This window comes from Meriones unguiculatus, chromosome 1 (assembly GCF_030254825.1).
Source record: "Meriones unguiculatus strain TT.TT164.6M chromosome 1, Bangor_MerUng_6.1, whole genome shotgun sequence".
In the NCBI taxonomy this organism is placed as follows: Eukaryota; Metazoa; Chordata; class Mammalia; order Rodentia; family Muridae; genus Meriones; species Meriones unguiculatus.
Genome location: NC_083349.1, coordinates 16345175 through 16365080, shown reverse-complemented (window position 1 = coordinate 16365080; position 19906 = coordinate 16345175). Strand labels below are relative to the sequence as shown.

Below are 19906 nucleotides of genomic sequence, written 5' to 3'. Positions count from 1 at the left end.
CATTTTAGTCCAAAAGTGGGAACCAGCCAAAAGTTAAAGTTCACCAGATCGTTAGCCAAGAAACAAAATGGGGTGTATTCTCACTGTGGACTGTTGTTCTGCAATGATAAAGAATGGGGAACACTATTCTCAATGACAGAAGTCAGGCATGAAGCACCATTAAGGTTCTGCTTACATGAAATGTCCAGAATGGGTGAGGCCACAGAGGCAAGAAATGGAGTGGTGGGCACTGTGGCTGGGGAAGGTAGACGTGGTATGTGACTGCCCAAGGGGTCAGAGTTCAGGGTTGATGGAAATGTTCTTAGTTCATAAATGTTGAGTCCCGTGAGTTCTGTTTACGTGGGCAAACTGCACGGTATATGAGTTGTACACTATTAAAGTGGTTCCTAAAAGTGAAAAGGAGAAATTGAGACTTTTCCAGGCAAGCACAAGTGAAAGGGACTTTCTGCACTGGATGAAGCTGCACACGAACAATGCTGAAGGAAGTCTTCCAGGCGGAAACAAGTAAGTGAAAGTGACAGAATCTAGCGCTGCCCAGGGTAGCAAATGTGAGGTTGTGTGTCACAGGATGCTTTATTCCTGCTTCTCACCCTTGAAAGGATAGGTCAGTCAGAGCAGTAACAATGCACTGATAAAAAGTGAAGGAAGGGGAACCGGAAAGCCACGCGTGTGAAGTGGCATTCACATTTAGGAAGGACTGTGCTGAGCTAGTGGTTTTAAAACGCTGAAGCAAGCACTAAATATTAAAGAAGAAAGGTATGGTTGACATGGTGGCAGAGAGGAAGAATAGCATCCTAAAAAGTACACAACCCCCAAAAAAGAAAAAACAAAGAAGAGATGACACATAGAAAAACAAAAACAAAATCCAACCATATCACCAAAGCTTATAAAAAATAAGATAACCACATAAGATCCTTTTAAAAGTCAAGAATCTGATTTATGCCATCTTCAACAAACTCACTTCAAAACAAAGGCCAGGAAGAGGATTGAGAGTGCAAGGGTATCCTTGACTACAGCCAGGATACCTTGAACTCAAAGCCAGCCTGTGTCAAGGAACCGGAGCTCAGAGGCTGAGAGAAGGCCCCGTGGTTAGGGGTGTGCACTGCTCTTGCAGATGACCCAGCTTCAGTTCCCAGTCCCCACATGAAGTTACAGTCTACCTGTAACCCCAGCTCCACCCTCTTTGCTCTCTGAGGACACCCAAAGTCACATGTGCACATGCACACAAATAAAAATAAAATATATCCTTTAAAAAAAAAAAAACAACCCAAAACTCAAAAACAAAAGATCCTACTTGAACTGTAAGCCACAGACTGGTGAAAAGAACAGCCAAGTGAGAACCTGAAGTAGCTTCTTTTCTTTTTGATAAGGGTTGGTTTGAGAGTAAAGAAGGTATCAGGGACCAGGAAGGGCACTCTATGACAATCAAGCAATCACTTCATCAAGGAGATAAAGTGCTCTTACATGTGCTTCAAAAATACAAAGCTTCAAAAATACAAAAGCTAGCAGAACAAAAGCTAACAGAAATAGCATAAAAAGCTGCATTTGCAGTTGCAATGGGACAATTAACCTCAGTGAGATGAAATAAGTACACAGATGTGAGTCAGGATGTAGAAGACCCTAACAATGTTATCAATCAATGGGACCTAACTGACATTGGTAGGATGTAATTACCTCCCAACAGTGGTGTGCTGGGTAATAAACAAATGTAAGTAATTAAATTATTGAAATGATCCGATGTATATTATCTGGCTAAAAAGAAGTTGAGTTAGGGCTATGTACTAGGAAGACATGAAAAATTAAGTGTGTATATGTTTGAGACAAGTCCTCATGTAGCCCAAGCTGTCCCCAGTCACTCTGGCCTTGAGCATTTGATCTTCCTGCCTCCACCTCCATGTCCTGGTATTATAGATGTGTGCCATCATGCAGTTAACTTGGCCTTAAAATAACAACTAAAACGTCTAAGTAACTCAAAGACAAAAAGATTACTGATGAAAAAATTAGAAAAAAAAATTTTGGTTTTTTGAGATAGGGCTTCTTTGTGTAGCCTGGGCTGTCCTGGACTCACTTTGTAGACCAGGCTGGCCTTGAACTCACATCGATCCACCTCCCTCTGCCTCCCAGAGTGCTGGGATTAAAGGCGTGTGCCACTATGCCCAGCTAGAAAATATTTTTGAACTGAGTAAAAAATATATGGAGCACATTAAAAGTAGAAATAAATAGGAAGCATCAGGAGAATAAATTATTTTCCCTGTTAATTGTATATTTTAATTAAACGAGTTCTTATGCTGGGGTCTGGCAGGGTGGCTCATTTGGTAAAAAGAACTTGCCATCAAACCTAATGACCTGCGTTCAATCCCTGGGACCCCGAGTGGTGGAAGGCGGCAGCTGGCTCCCACAAGTTGTCCTGTGACTTCCACATGCACCCTGTGGCACGTGGCGTGTGTGCCCCCACTGGCCCACATACACTTACAAATCAACCAGCCAACGTCATACAAATTTTAAAGAAAAATAAAAAGAAGTCCTTTTAAGAATGTTTATGTTTCAACACAAAAGGATCTCTAATCATGCTCAAATTCTCCTTTGTTAAGAATATAGGAAAAAAAAAAAAAAAGAAGCGTAAATAACGTAGAAAGACATTAGCAAAAATTAATATATCTGAAAACAGGAAAATAAAACCAGTATCTTCTTTAAAAAAGATACAGTAATACTGATAAACATCTGATGAAACTGATGAAATAAGAAGAGGAAACACATTACCAATATCAGGAGGAAAGAGGGGTGTCACCCCATACCCTGTGACATTGAAAGGGCAGCAGGACCAATTCCTTGAAATCCCCCAGAGAAGGATGCTCACTAGCAACTGAAGTAGCTTTTCACGCATTAAAGAAAACCCTCAGCACAGAGGTGGTGAAAATGTGCCCACTGTTTAAAGTGCAGTGGTACCAAGTCTGTACTAATGGCTTCAGAAAAACAAAAGAGAGTATTTCCCAGTCACCTCATGAGACCAGCTCATCCAGACACTAAAAATAGTCTGGGTGTTGGGGGGATAGCTCAGTCAGTGAGCATGGGGACCTGACTTCAACCTCTAGAACCCATGTAAAAATCCAAGCATGGTGGTGTGTGGTTGTAAGCACTGGGGAGGCAGAGACAAACAGATCCCTCAGGCTTGTTGTCAGACAACATAACCTAATTGCTGAGCTTGAGGACAGCAAAAGACTCTGTCTCAAAAAATAAAGTGGATGGCTCCTAAAGCATGGTATTTGAGTTTGATTGCTGGCATCCACGTACAAGGACACACGCTCGCCCCCCCCCCCCCCGCGCCACACGCACACATGCACATACGCACACACGCACACACACACCCCAAAACAGCAGAAATAATCCAGAAAGAGACTATTCCTCATGAGGATGGATGTAAAAAAATTCGTAACAAAACTAGCTAGTCATATTCATCAGTAAATTTGATTGCTTAGGACATGGGAACATATTCAAGATAAAGAAAATTGGTTAAGTATTTTCAGGTGAATCCATTCCACTTATCACTATATTAACATACTGAAAACAATCACCTCAAAAGACGCAGAAGCCTCTGAAAACATTCCAAATATATGCACAGTAAAAAATTCAGCAAATGAAGAATGAAAGAAAACATCCTCAGCTTGATAAACAGCAGCTACTTAAAAACCATACCTGTGCAGCAAGGTGGCTCAGTTGGTGAAGGCATCTGCCACCAAACCTGAGCATCTGAGTTCCAGCTCAGGGACCCACATGGTAGAAAGAGAGAACCAGGTCCTACGGGTGCCCTCTGACTTCCACATGTGCACTCTGGAATGTATTCATGTCTCCCCAACAAAATAGGTAGATAGACAGACAGACAGACAGATAGATAGATACATTCATAGACAGACAGACAGACAGATAGATAGAGAGATAGATAGATAGAGAGGAAAGAGAAAGAAAGAAAGAAAGAAAGAAAGAAAGAAAGAAAGAAAGAAAGAAAGAAAGAAAGAAAGAAAGAAATGTAGTAAATAAACGCTATAGCTAACAGCACATGTGAAGAGCTGTTTTCTTTTTTCTAAAACAGAAACCAAGAGCCTCTCCCCTTAATACTTCTGAATTATACAGGGGGAAAAATGTTCCAAAGGGTATGCCAACTGGAGATAAAGACTCATTGGTGATCTCACAGGATGTGATCATTTGCATGTTAGGCTCTAAACAATCTACAATGAGCATATATGTGAGTTTGGAAAGTTAAAACGACAGTAGGTCAAAAGAGAAAAACAAAATGTTTATCAATTCTGTTTACCGTCATATTTCTATATTACAGCAGCACTTTTACCTTGAGATAATTCCATACACTATAGCACCAAAATAAAAGTAAACACTTAGGTATAAATCTAACTAAGTAGTTACAATGTTTGTGTACTTGGAGCTGGGAGGCACCACGAAAGGAAATTAAAGATCTCTGAAGTACACAGAGAAACAGGCCATGTTCATGGACTGAGGAACTAGATGTGGCTCAGTTGTTGTTTTCCAAAATACAATAGAGATTGAAAACAGTCCCAGTGAAAATCCCAAAAAACCTACTTCTAAATAAAAATATAAAAAAAGAAGCATCTAGATTACCCAAGCAATTCTGGAAAACAAAGGACCAATTTTAGACTTTAAAATTTCTACCTGATTTCAAATTTACAATAAAGCTATAGCAAACATGGCAGTGTGGTTTTGCATAAGAAAAGGAGAGAGAAAACTATGTCCTCATACTATGTAGTTTATGACAAAGGATCTAAAACAACTCTGTGACGGTTAGCCTTGTCAACTTGATGGGATTTGGAGTCACCTAGGAGGTACCCCTTTAGGTGTCATAAGAGCACTTCCAGGGAGGTTTAAATGAGATGGGAGGACCTGCTATTGAATGTGGGCAGCACTGTCCTATAGAATGGAGTCCTAGCATAAAAGGAAAAAGAAGAGAAGCTGGTTGCTCACCAGCATTCATTTCTCTGCTTCCTGACCAAATGCAACATGACCAGGCTCTCACATTTGTGTTGTCATGCTTTCCCTGCCACGATGGACTATATCCTCTCTTCAAACCTTAAGCCAAAATAAATCCTTTTCCTTTCTTTAACTGCTTTTGTCAGGTACTTCATCACAACAATGAATAACTACTATAAATTTAATGAAGGTAGCCTTTCTGTCATTCTAGGTCCATCATACATCTACGGGACAAAGCACCACACTCCGTGCCCATTAGAGACCGCCTAGATGATGCAAATGTGAAGATAAAAAACAGATAGCATTTTCAGAATGCTGGACCAGGAAAAGATTGCTTAGGACAAAAAAATAATGGTAATAGAAACCCAAGTGGGGATGGTAATGCTGTAACACCAGGAAGCCAAGGAAGAAAAGATAAGTTCCAAACCATCCTGGGCTGCGTAGCAAGGTTCTATGGAGAGTGGGCAGAGAGGGAGGAGAGGAAAGGAGGAGGTTGGAGGAGAGGAAAGGAGGAGGTTGGAGGACAGGAAAGGACATTTGCTCACGCATAAACAGAAGAGATGGTCTGGGAAAGCTCCAGAGTGGCCTGCTTTCCAACCCAGCTCTCCTTTCTTACTTCATTGTCTCAGGTAGGGGCCTATGTCCTTGGCTTCATTTCCTTCCTGCTCTGAGATGAAAGGCATAGAGAAAACAACCAAATCCATGCCACTGCCAAGTATGCTTTTTAATAAACTGTGGTGGGATTTGCCAGCCAACACTTCAGGAAGTCAACCACAGAAATCTGAGGTTAGCACTCAGGGTTAGCACTGTGCAGTCACGGGAACTATGACACGCCCTTGAACTTCAGGAACTATCCCAGTCTCCTCTTTTTTTTTTTTTTTTTTTTTTTCAGTGAGAAAGTTCATCAGGGGCCCATGAAGGTCATTAGAAGTTCTGTGAGGGCAGGGAAGCACACCAAAGCCTCTCCACTTCTGACACCCCTCCTATAACCAAGATGACACTGGATTTCAGCTTAATGCAGAACAGATGAGGTAGACCTGGCATCACACAGACGCAGGGCTCCTTCCCAGCTCAGACCCTATTGGCTGGGCTGCCTCATGGCTGATCCTGACTGTGTGTTCACACAGATTTCTAGTGGAGACTTCAAATACTAGAATTCCTTCAGGGGTCATAGCCAGCCCAGTCTACCAAGCAGAAGGAAAGGTCATGGTGTATAAGAGCAGTGGTTCAGGGCTGGCAGGGTGGCTCAGTGGGTAAAGATACTTGCTGTACAAGCCTGGAGACCTGAGTTTGATCTCTGGACCCCACCTAAAGGTGGAAGGAACCTACTCCTCAAAGGTGTCCTCTGACTTCCACCTGCACATCTCCCATGCCGTGAGAGTGCACCCACGTGCACACAGACTCACACAAATTACATTTTAAAAGCAGTGGCTCAGAAATTTGGATTTGGTGGTGGTGGTGGTGTTTGTCTGTTTTGAGGCAGTCTCATTTCGGCAGGCTGGCCTGGAACTATCAGGTATCACCCCTGTCTTAGTCTCCTGAGTGCTGGAATTACAGATATGCTGCGTTCATTGACGTTATTTGTCAACTTGACAGCCTCAAGAATCACCTGGGAGACAAAACCTCTGAGCACGCTTGTAGGGGATCATCTTGACTATGTCAACTAAAGTGGAGAGACCCATCTTAACGGTGAGCGGGACTGTCCCCTAGGCAGGGGATCCTGTACTGTAATAAAACAGAGCCAGCAAGCTGAGCCCAAGCATTCACCATTCTCTGCCTCTTCACTGCAGGTGCAATAGGGCCAGCTGCCTCAAGCTACTGCTGCCGGAACTTCTACACTATGATGGACTGGACTTTTGAACAGTGAGACGAAATAAACCCTTTCTCCCGTGAGATGTTTTTGTTGGGGTAATGTTGTAAGGACACGGAAAGTAACTAAGATATCCATATCTCCACTCTTGGCTCAGAGAGCATTTAAACAAGCAAACAGACGAACAAATGAACAAACAAAAATACCAAACAGGGTCTCACTGTGTAGCCCTAGTGGTTCAGAACTTTCTATGTAATTTTCAATGTCCCTGGCTGACCTCAAATGCTAGATATCCACCTGTTTCTATCTCCTGAGTGCTGGAATTAAAGGCATGTGCCACCATACTGGGCCTCAGAGAGAATTTTAGTAAGTTCAGAGCTAGGAAAAACATAACCTTGGGCAGGGTTTTTTTTTTTTTTTTTTTTCTTAGATTGAACATCCTAGCTGAAGCAGAAGTTACCCTGTATCGAGTAGAGGTTAGGTCCATGTGGCTCAGCCTTCCTGAAACCCTTCTTACAAAGCTGGACCGAACCACCAGGCACGGACTCGAACTCCTGTGAGGCAAGTCTCTCCAGCTCTCTGTGTTGCTGACATGATCCCTGTGATACCCAAGCCCTGAAACACCAGCAGAATGACAACGCAGACAGCTCTGAGCATACAGCCCTGGTGCAGCTCCTGAGGTCTTCCAGGGGAACCACAGTACAGAGCAAGCAGGTGCCGTCTTCAGTCTGGCCAAGTGTTTGATAAAGTATCCTTCCCAGGCAGGGCAAGCAGCTCTGGATGCTGGGATGTGGATGAAGGACTCAGTCTGTGCTCCTCACATCGCCTGATGCTCAGCCCTATGATCTAAGGGATGAGGGTTGGGTGCTGGTGCTCAGCTACGAAAAGGCTGCAATCCAAGAACTCTTGGGTCCTCAACCCTGATCTTGAATTCAAATGAGTAAGATTGACCTGTCTGCAACTTCTCACCTAGTGAGCCAATATCAAAATGATAGGGGATGGTCTGTAGATGTAACTGGTGTGTGCAGGTTCATGGCTGCTCAGATGCCTCACGGTCATCAGTAGGATAACTTCATTATTGTCAGTGACCTGCAATCTTACCACTGTGGCTCTGCGAGCCCCAGTAAACTCTGGGTTTTCTCTGAGCAACTAGAGAAACTGAGGCACCCTTTAACAATTATGGCTCCTTTCTAAGATAACAGGAAAAAGGGAATCTCTTGATACAAGCTGCTCCTTCCCTAGTATTATGCTTAGAAGTGATTCCCAACTAAATTTTTTGTTTGTTTGTGTTTGTTTTTGAGATAGGATTTCTCTGTGTAACAGATCCCTGGCTGCCCTGGACTCACTTTGTAGACCAGGTTGGCCTTGAACTCATAGAGATCTGCATGCCTCTGCCTCCCCAAATGCTGGGATTAAAGGTGTGCAATGCCACACCCATCTTCCTAAGTTTTAAAGAAAAGATATCCTCCAATCAGAGGCCAGGCAAAACAAGAGGTAAGCCCAAACCAGCCCATTCATCTGTTAAGTGGAAGACAGTGGAGGCTCCCAGGCTGTGCCCAGAGTTTCCAGAGGCTCTGCTCGTGGGATTTTTGTCACCATGAAACCAAACAAAGTTGCCACCCAGATCCTCCACCCCATCCATCCCAGCTGCCAGGGACAAGGCTCTGTTTGCACAGTCTATCAAATAAGACAGCCATATTTTAAAGGAACACAATGTGAAAAGCAGGCCCTGTGCCCCCCGCCCCAAGTACACCCATAAGTGTGCATATAAAAGCCAAGCTGGAATACTGTCCTTTACGTGTCCTGCACACTCGGGAGACCACACTGCTAACTTTTAGCACATATATGCGCATGCTAATTAGAGCAGAGAATTCAAGCAGAATAAACCTAGAGAGGCAAGTCTTAGCCAGATGGAAAAATAACAAAGCCTTTACAGTACTCAGAACACATACTTACATTCTCAAGCCTCGGGTTGGGTTCTGTTCTCTTTGCCCATCTCTCATCTAGATGCTGTGGCTCTCTCTCTCTCTCTCTCTCTCTCTCTCTCTCTCTCTCTCTCTCTCGCTCTCTCTCTCTCTCTGTTTACCCGGCTTGTGCAAATCAGCTCCAAAGCTTCTATGACTCAGCAAAGAACTCTGCTTTTATTTTTCAGATGGAATTTACCACGCTGTGACTGCATCCAGGGGGAGGAACCATTTCTCCAGCCGTTTCTAAGCGGAGCCCTGCAGCCAGCATGGCTGGAGTTCTCCTCAAATGCAGAGGCTGACCCCAGTAGCCTGGGCTCACTCACTGGATGTAGAAGCCGGGAGCTCAGGACAGCCACAGCTGGGAAGGCTCCGGCACTGTACCGCCCTGGGGACCATGACTGCTCTGAGCTAAGCAGCTGGCTCTTAGGAGGATCCAGACAGATCCTCACCTAAGTGGGAGGGTGAGGAGCAGAGGCCAGAGATGGGCAGGTCCTACCCTAGGAGGTTCCCAATCTCAGGCTGCTTCTGCAGACTTTCGGCTCTTCCTTTCCTTTGGGGCACCAAATCCCCAAAGGGATTTCATGTCACTGTAAGGTCACTAGCAGAATGTGTTTCCACTAAGAGTATTGTCATTCTGAAGTGCACGTAGGTACAGCACTGAAGAACGAAAATAGAAGCATGTCCTCAGGCTCAGCATCATGGTCTGAGTGACTGTGGGGAACTCAGCTTAGAAAGTGTTTGGCCTCCTGGGTTCTCCTACACACACACACACACAGCAGGAGGGCACTCTGGTTTGGCTGAACTGGGGAAGAAACAAGTAAACTAACCCAGGCTGCCCTGCCAAGACTTAACCACCAGGAAAAGAACTGTGGCTACATCTGAGCTTAGATCCAGTTCAGATAAAGGCACCCAGGCCTGGCTCTTCGGAGCTTATCAGGGAGAGCCTGCATCCCACTTGCTCCCACCAGCTCTGCCCCCCTCCCGCCCTCCCCTGCCCCCCCACCCCCGTGACCTGGCCTGCACCGCCCTTTCCCTGAAGTCATGTCCCCCAACTAGACCGAGCAGGCGTCTCAGTCCACAGACAAGACTGATAATAATAGAAGGTAGCATACTAAGGTAGGAGGCCTGATAGCTGCTGTCCGGCTGGCTACACAATCTGTTAGAACAAACGAGCGGTTTGCGGCGACAACATTGACATGGTGACGCTGCTGTCCTGTGCTCCTTTTTGTCCCGTCTCACCTGCCAGCCATGGTAGCCCCACAGCTGATCACAGCTATTACTGCTGTTTCACAACTGAGGGAACTTAGGTCGGTCAAGCCACCTGCCCTCAAACCCACAACTCAGCTGTGTGGTGCAGGGACCGGGATCCCAACCACGCCCTGTGCTGTAGCACAGGATGGACCGTGAGGCCAGAACATCAACACCGTGGGGCCATCCTGACGCCCAGCACCCACTCAGAGGATGGCTCCTTTTCCCTTTGTGTCAGGTGCTGGCAACTCTTAGAATGTGCACAGGCTTTGTTTTATTTCACAATGCACCTAGTTATCCCCCGAGCCAGGCAGTGCTCTAAGAACTAAAGATGACTCATCTGAAAGGCTTATGGCAATGTTCCCAATAATACACGAGCAGAACACTGGAAGCAACCTAAAGGTTCAACAGTGGAGAAAGAATTCACTCCAACAGCAAAAGGCAAACACTAGTGTATAATGGCACCATTGAGAAGTGTCCTGCGTTTGCGCTGCCAACGGTTAAGACAAAAATAGTTTATTGCTAAGACTTTTAAAAAGCTGGCTGTGAATGTATATACATACTCACCATACAGTGGGCCCCAGGCTCAAGTCCCAGTATGGTGAGAAAGGAAAAAAAATGTGTGTGTGTGTGTGTGTGTGTGTGTGTGCGCTCGAATGAGTACATGTGCACCTTTGCCTGGGCTTCTCACATTAGTCACATAACAGTCACACACGCGTACACGCGTGCACACACACACACACACACACACACACACAAATGGGCTGTGGACACACACACACAAAAAAAAAATGGGCTGTGGACATAGCTCAGCAGGTAAAGGTACTTGCTGCACAAGCCCTAAATTTGAGTCTGATTCCTGGAACCCACATTTTTTTAATGCCTGGACATGCATATACTAAAATATCACATGCTTAAGTGACAGAATCACAAATGAGTTGACCTTTTGCTTTATGTATCTCTGAATTACATGCATGTTGAGACAATGAATATGTATTGTAAGTCATAAGAATTATTTTTATTTCAAAACAAACTTATGTAAATATGTTAACTAAGTGTATTTATTTGTCACTGTAACAAATGTGTCCCCCAAAAGGCTGTCCTTACCTGGGCCTCAGAAAGGGACAGCACGCTTCTGGAGTCCCCCAGGCTGAGTGGGAGTAAAAGGAACAGGGTCTGGACAACAAACCAAGGCACAACCCATCAGAAGCTGATTTAAACAGTATCTGTTTCCTAACAATAAAAATAAAATATACTAATAATAATAAAATAATAATAATAATAAAATATACTCAGTGCTTGGAGGAGAGGGGAGGTAGATGGATCTCTAAGAGTTTGAGATCAGCCTGGACAACAAAGTAAGTTCCAGGGCAACACCGTGAGATCCTGAACTAAAACCTAAAAATTAATAATAATAAAAATATAACAACAACAATCATTATCTGGGCGCTGGGCAGATGGCTCAGCAGCTAAGAACATGCCCTGCGCTTGCAAGGGACCTGTTTTCCATTCCCAGTACCCACGCCCTGCACTTACAATTGCACTCATGTGTACAGACACACTCACATGCATGTTAATTTTTTAAAAATCTACTCATTGTAGAGAATTTGGAAAAATAAAGAAGTGATAAGAAAACAGGAACCCTTCATAGACCTCCTCCTAAAGCCCCTCCAGCTGTCAGAACCAGGGCCCAGCCCCCAGGGTGGCCCAGCACTCAGGGTGGTACCAATGGACTAACAGGAGTAGGCCCTGAGGCTGGAACCTGACAACCTGGAAACTGGAGCTTCAAACAACAGGGCCACTCATGTCACAGCACCTGGGCAACTGTGACCCCCTAGGGAATGCCAGCCACACTGAGTTTGATTTGCTTTCCCGAAAGACGGGTGAAAGCCATCTTAGATGTGCTTTCTGGTTGCTCAGGCCTCTGTGTCCACGGCTCATGTGCTCCCTTCTGTCCCCGCTCTGTCTCTGTGGGAGTAATTGTCATTCACTGCCTGAATAAGGCTTTCTTGGAAAGTAACCTTTTTACTGGTGAAGTTGTCACTGTTTTTTTTTTCTTTCTTTCAGTTTTTAGGTTGTCTTCTCTCTACAGTGACATCAATCATTTTATCCATGTTTTCTTCTATGTTTTATTATGTTTTCATTTGTTGCGTAAGAAACCTTGACTGTGTAAAGTAAAAGGTCTTTACTTTAGGAGTTCTTTGGGAGTTGTTTTTTTTTTTTAGTTTTGATTTTCACCTGTGGTCTTCCCATGTCAGCTGTTATCCCAGTGACTCTTACTTGGCAATAGCCACCTCACAGTGTGCTGGCCTCTGTCATTGGCACCAGCAGCAGCACCAGTGTTATCTCTCTAATGCTGGCCTGGTGTCTGGAAAGCTCACATCCTCTGCCTTGTCCGGATTTAATGTCTCCGAGCCAGCTTACCACATTCAGTGAAGTCCTGTCTGGACTTTGGGATTGTTCTGAGGTTAAAGCGTCACTGGGAAGAGACTATTGCCTCATTGTCTTCTTGTTCCTCATCATAGAATCATTTGCCTTTCATCTGGAAGTTTTAAAATGTCTTTCAATGAAGCTATATAGGGATGCGACTTGATGGTAGAATGCCTACCTAGTTTGCACAAGGCCCTGAGTTTGATCCCAGGCACCTCCATAGACACAAATACACAAACAGAGAGAGAGAGAGAGAGAGAGAGAGAGAGAGAGCTGTTTTTGTTGTCTTAGTTTCTTTTCGTGTAGCTGTCATAAAAATCCTCTGACAAAAGCAACTTAGGGGAGAAAAGGTCTCTTCTGCCTCACAGTTCGAGGGTAGTTTATCACAGTGAAGAAGTCAAGGTGGTAAGCTGGGTGTAGTGGTGCAGGCCTGCAGTCCCAGCACTCTGGAGGCAGAGGCAAGAGGATCTCTATGAGTTCGAGGCCAGCCTGGTCTACAAAGTGAGCCCAGGATAGCCAAGGGTACACAGAAAAACTCCGTCTCAAGAGCCTGAAGCAGTTAGTCAAATCACACCCACCATCACATACAGAGTGCAATGGGCTTATGCATGGCTCCCTCTCTCCTCTGCATTCAATCCAGGATTTCTACCCAAGCAATGCTCCCAGTGGGCAGACCTTCCCAATTCAATTAGCGTAAATCATCCACATGCAGAGACCCATTCCTTTCGTGATTCTAGGATTCTGTCACATTGAAAATTAACACTAACCATCACATTAGTGAAGTTGTATAATTTTGTCTAAGAGGTTCTACAGGACTTCAGATGCAAGCAAACATGTGCCTAACATTTGAGAAACATATGGAAGGCACTTTTTCTTACCATAAGTAGTAAGAAGGTAGCATGAGGGAACACCAGCTATTATAGTTTAAATGTCAGCTTTCTTCCAATTAGCATCACCTAGGTAGGGATCCTGGCCTGAACAACTGTCCCATTGCCTTGATGTGTGAAACCAGCCTTACTGTGGGTGGCACCTTTTGATAGCAGCCTAGTTAAAACCAAAAGGTCATCCTGCCTTTTGCTACCTTGGCCTCCCTCTTGCTCCTGAGCTGGTTTTCCTTCACTGTGAACAGAACCAGCATTTCCAAGCATTCATCATGAATTAGAAGTCAGCAGGTCTTCAAGAACCTTTCAGGCTCCTGGCACCGGAGTGGAACTATGGAGGAACCTGCCTTGTAGACTTGACTAACATAGTTGTCGCCTCAGTGAGAGACAGCTATTGTGTGACTGTAGAGACATTTAGCCTCAAGGAATAGGTAGCTACAGGGTTCTCATCATCTCAGGTGTGATTTAGCTGTTATTATTTTAAAGTTGAATTAATGTGTGTGTGTGTGTGTGTGTAAAACCACCATTTTTAGTACTTTGTGGGTTCCTTACTCTCTTCCACCCCTCACTCTTATTCCACCCTTCCAACTCCCCAACACTAGGTAGGAGAGAAAGGATAGAAGGGAAAGGAAGCATCATTATTGTTAGACTACGCCCTGCTGATTAGGAGTGTTGAGTTCCTTGAGGCAAGTTTGATCTTCACTGTCAGGATATTCAATTTCTCATTCTTGTCTCTTTGTGAATGACCACTTGGCAAACCGCAACAAGTCACAGTAACATCAACAACAACAACAACAGCTGCAGCAACAACAGCAGCAGAAGGATGGTGGGGAAGGAGAGAGGGGGAGGAGGAGGAAGTGCCTCCACAGCTGCCCTTCTCCAGCCTCTAGCATTTATACACCCTCTCAAGAGTCCCCAGAATTCCAAATGTCAAACACTTGCAGAAACCATCTGCAGCTGGCAAAATCACACCCTTGCTAGAGCACGAGGCAAACCACAGTCAGCTGCTGTGGACAGTCTGAATCAGCCCCATATCCCACACCTGAGACTAAAACAAAAACATATTTCCATAACATTTTGTTTTTTAAAGAAACCAAGAATTCTCACTACATATAATACTCATTTATGTATTCACATATATATTCATATGTATACTCGTTCTGTAGAATCCTCACTAAAATGCCAGTAATCCTTATGATATTGATCTTGGACTAGAAAGTTGATAAACTAAGAAGTTCTGAAAAATTGTCCCATGCTCATATCGACTGCATAGATGATACCATACATGGAAGGTAGCTTCTTTTTTTTTTCTTCCTTTCCAATTCTGCTTTTTTTTTTAATTTTTTTAATCTATGCTGGTAAGAATTCTAGCACATTGAAGAAGTACTAATAATACTTGAGAACAGTAAAAGAGCCTCTCGTGGTTCTGGCTTAAGAAATTCTCAGGGCTGGAGAGATGGCTCAAAGGTAAGAGTGCTTCTGCTGGCTGCTCTTCCAGAGGTCCTGAGTTTAATTTCCAGTGACCACATGGTGGCTCATAATCATGTCTAATGAGATCTGGTGCCCTCTTCTGAAATACAGGGGTACATGCAGGCAGAATGCTGTATACACAATAAATTAATAAACAAATCCTTTAAAAAAGAAAAACAAAAAGAAATTCCCAACAGTCTCCCATGAGCATCATGTTGGCTGCAGGAGCCACTGGGCTCCTCTCATGGGGTTCAAGAACCCATGGGGATGGGAGGCTGGAGAGATGGCTCAGTGGTTAAGAGCACTGGCTGCTCTTCCTAGCAATCACACGGTGGCTCTCAACCATCTAGAATCCCTCTTCTGGCATGCAGGTGCACATGCAGAGAGAGAACTCATAAAATAAATACATAAATCTTAAAAAAGAAAAAAGAAAGAAAGAACCCATCTGTATTCTGAATTTGCCAAATGTTGGTGTTTTTCCTGGGGCTTAGTGGAGTTTTTAGTCCAGTCTTACATCTAGTAGCTCTTTTGGGAAGAGGGTCTGAGAACTGGTCTAAGTTGCAGTTTCTTACAGGAGTCTCTGCCTGCAGGATGTAATGGTGAAATAATAACAGAGGAAAGGCAGAGGCAGCTTCCACCCCAGATGTCTCTGGTGAGGACAGCAGGAGTTGGCTCCTTCTCTCTTCCACACATGCACACACACAAACACACACACAATCTGGCTTCAGACAGTCAGCTGTCCCACTATCAACCCTACTAAGAATTTACTACCCTGACAGTTATCAGGCTCCACTCCTTGTTTGACCTTATAAGGTTTTTCCCCCTTGGACCTGTTAGCCCCTGAGTATGCAGATGAAGTGTCTTCCAACACCCCCGTCCTGGCCAATTATACATGGCCACACAAGCCTTGCTCCAGAGACCCTGCCCACCTTCCAATAAACGGAAGCCCTTCTCCAAAGCTGTTCCCAAGTGTATGCATATTCTTCACCCAAGCACTCACTCTTGACCAAGCCTCTGCGTTGCACCCCACCCATCATGGATAAACTTCCTTCCCTTCAGCCCAGCACAGTGAGCTGGCTGGGCTGGCTACCCTGAAGTGGGGGGGGAGCGGGCACTGAGTGGCATCTGCCCTCTGGCTCCTGTCTATCTTATCTACCTCTCCATCTCTTCCTCTCCCTCCTAGAACCCTTGGCTAGAGCCAATTCCGGTGACATTTAGGCCCAACATTATGAGAGTTGGTAAAGGAGAGTGTAGCAGGGGTTGTAATCCTGCCAGCAATTTACTTTTAAAGTAGCATCAGTACTCTGACACCAAAAAGTTAAACCATGGGTAAACTATCAACATCCCTCGGGGTTCCAATAAGCCTTTTCTCTGGATGTCTGACAACTGAGTCGCTGCAGGTGATGCTAGCAGTCGGTAGTGATGTAGTCTGGAACAGGCCACCACTCTGATTTGTGTCTGCACTTCCATTGTGAGTGGATAGGGTTTTTGCAACAGTCTATGAGATGTGCAAACTCTCAGCTGCCAGGTTCTCCTGAGGACACTCATACCCCATTATGGGTATGGGCAAATGGCTTTGATGTGGGACTTGATGCTGAGGCACTGAGGGATGGCTCAGCCTCATTCTTCCTTGTGGAGGTGGGACTAGGAAGTCAGAAGTAGTAGGACCAGTCCTAGCCTCTGCTTCCCTACATGGTCAGGGTTGACTGCTTGCTCCTTTCACCGTGTTAAAGACTTTATGTAGAAATAGGTGGACACTAGCATGTCAGAGTCTCTTCCCCCCAAACTCCCCAGCCTACAGAAACACAGCAAAGCTTGGCTTCTACAAAAACAATACTGTCCTCAGACAGAGAACAAAGGCTGATGGCAGCACAGCCAGTCTACCTCCATTTGCACCATAGTGAGGCTTCCCCTACCCTGCCTGCTGGGTCCTAGCAAGAGAGGGGCTGATACTGGGACCTCCTAAAGAAGAAGCAAAGTTTAGAAGACAGGCTTTTTTTTCACACCTGCAAAACCCAAAGAATGGATGTAGTTGAAACTACATTGTTATCACCATGATCGTCTGTCCAGAGTTAGACAGGTCAGAAGCCACCATGTGTCAGGACCACCCAACAATCCCAGAGCATGGTGATGTGATAGCCAACAATGACCCTCTGCCATGCCCTCTAAGCCTTGAGAGCTATGCCAAGGGATGGACCCCACAGTCTTGGAAGAGGTATCAGTGAATTGCAGTTGGGACTCTGAAACCTAAGGTTTACATTTCCAGTAATGATATCCACCCAGAAAAAAGTAATAATAATGTGATCTCCTACTCCCTGATACATTCCTCCCACTGTTCTGTGTAATAGATGTGTCCATGCCAGCACGCACACACACGCACACACACGCACACACACACACACACACACACACACACACACAAAGTCACTGACCAATCTGCCACACTAGCTATACCCCAAGTCCTGACCTGGGTCTACTTTGGAACAAGTGGCACTCACAAGTTCTAGGAGCACCAATAGAACATCATGCATACTCATCTCCAGAAGCCCCAAGACCTGAGCAGTGCCCAGGAGGGATATGCCAGCACACACTCACAGCAAAGAGGGCTAAGGATTTCACAAAACACCCATCTGGCCCTGGGAAGGCTGGCAGCAGGTCTTCTTGCTGTGATGTCTTCTGAGCGCTCTCCCCGACTTGTACTCAGTATGCAAAGTAAACACAGCACCATTATGTCCGTTGCTAATTGGCATATGTCACGCAAACCATAGCAGAGAATGCACGGCATTCATGCTGGCGGAGCAGAGAAGAGGATGGTGCCGCTTTCACGTGGGTTAAATATGGAACCACAGCTACTGCCTTCAGCCCAGAGTACCCCAGCACTGAGGGCCCCACATTTCTGCCACACTGGAAGGGCAGAGGTAACTTTATGTGGAACTGTACAAAGGCCAAAGCAGAAAGGTGCAAACAGTACCTGTCATGTCATAGCTGCCGGTCTCCTGACTTAGGCTGTAGGCTGGGTTCACCTGTGTGCTCTGCACTGGGTCTCAGCCAGTCCTGATACCAATACCTGATACCTGATACACACCTGAGAGGGTGTGCGTGTTCTGAACATCCTCTGTCCAGTATGGCCTGAGAGCAGAGCACTCGGCCATATGTTCCTGTACACTCCAGGCTCCAGCTTTGTTGCCATTGCAGGGTGTGGCCTAGGGCCTGCTAGAAGCAAGGTCTCCTTCACGCAAGCCATACACACATAAGCAATGCCCTGGCAGCAAGGTCGAAGGGGGTATTCTGCACTCCCCTGCCCTCTCTGGAGATGGCAACTGGGAACATTATTTCATTTGCTTCTGTTGCAGGAGGATTACTACAGCCATAGTAGGAGCTAATTAACAGTACCCCCACCAGAAACCCTGTGGGTAGCCTACCCTTTCTCCCTGAGGTGGTTTTTCCTTATCGTTGATCCCTTCCTTAAAACACCTATAAGCCTTGTCTCAAATCCTTATGGGGAGGGGTAGAGGAACTCTAGTGGAATGCAGGCTGAGAGCTTATGCCTGGGATCAGAGGCTGAAGGTAGAAGTCCCTCAGAATGTTATTCTGGGAGCTAAAGAAGGAATTTGGAACACATGGTGGGAGTCTAAATCACAGGACAAGAGTCTAGAACACAGAATGATAGTCTGGAAGCCAGGACAAGAGTCTGGAACCCAAGGTAGGAGTCTGGAAGCCAGGACAAGAGTCTAGAACCCAGTATTGAAGTCTGGAACCCAAGGTAGGAGTCTGGAAGCCAGGACAAGAGTCTAGAACCCAGTATGGAAGTCTGGAACCCAGGGTAGGAGTCTGGAAGCCAGGACAAGAGTCTAGAACCCAGTATGGAAGTCTGGAGCCTAGGGTAGGAGTCTGGAACCCAGGATAGAAGTCTGGAACCCAGCATGGAAGTCTAGAGTCAGCAGATTTTGGCACTCTGAATAGAATTCTGAAAGAATATTTGTCAAAGAATATTTGGGTAAGCCCCTGCTGTTGCTGGTCCTGGAGTGCTCCTGTCTCTGGTATACACTTATGGTGGAAGGGAGGTGGCGTAGGAAGGGGCTGAAGCATCTGCTTGATCCCGGGGCTCCATAGCCAAGGGAGTCCAGGAATCGTGTCACTGCAGAATACCTCAAGTCTCAGCAGTCACTAGACAAAAGTGCTTCACAGCCCATGTGATGAAGGGAGAGCCAGGCCCCTGTGGACTAGTTATAAGTACACCCTGGTCTCCCGCCACCCCCAGACCTGCAGCTACTACTCACCATAGAGACTGTATCAGGGGAGAGAAGCATGAACCATCTGAGGATATTAGACATAGGGTCCAAGGTGACAGTGACCACAGGATATATAAAATGCCATTAAGGGTTTCTAGGGGGCATGAGGTTAAGCTCTTCTGGGTAGTTGGTGAAACCACTGTTGCACAGCTGTTTCTTCCAGACTTTATTGTCTCATCATCTTGCAACAGAGCAGCTGTGATGACCTCATGAGGTTGTGCCCAATAATGTTCTTTCATGGAAGGAGGGAAGAGGGCCACAGATTCACAAGGCCTTCCTGAGATCCACGAGTAGTCTCTAAACTCTCCAAGATTCCAATTGTCACTATAAAAACCAATCAGTTGGCTGGGAAACTTACAGAAGTGTAGCTGCCTGTAAGTCATCCAAGAGACTTACCAGTGGTGAGTTCCCCATGCTCCATTAGAAACTCAAATAAACTCAAGGGCTCACTAACCCGGACTGGATGGAACTCTTCCCTTGTTCTGTCGCCGGCCTATCTATCTTGGGTGAATAAATTTCTTTTTGACACCTTCCCAAGAAAAGCCACACAACACTCAGCCTCCTGGGTGCAGAGTTGGGAGAGAGGCCCTCTATCTGCAGAACCTCCACACTGGACTCCTTTTCTAGGAGGTCAGAAGAAGGCACATGGGTCCCCACAACTATACCCCACACTCTGGCTGATCCACCAGGGAGACTCTCCTTAATCCAGGACAAGGCCCAGAAACAAGCTTCAGAAGCTCAGAGGTCAGGGGGCAGCCACACCAACACCCACCCCTCAGTCCACCGGGAAGACCTGTAACTAGGCAATCATGG

General features: G+C 45.5%; 1 protein-coding gene across 29 annotated transcripts in view; it reads right to left on the bottom strand.

The window, feature by feature from the left end:
* The window catches only part of Jakmip3 (Janus kinase and microtubule interacting protein 3), a 130402-nt gene that overhangs the window by 95075 nt on the left and 15421 nt on the right, over positions 1 to 19906 (bottom strand). The window contains exon 1 of one of the 29 annotated variants that reach the window (XM_060381637.1): positions 8762 to 8880. The exons of the other annotated variants lie outside the window; for them this stretch is intronic. The gene's annotated coding sequence lies outside the window, so the exon portion shown is untranslated. Of the gene's footprint in view, positions 1 to 8761; positions 8881 to 19906 lie in introns of those variants that run through there. 29 annotated transcript variants of the gene reach the window in all.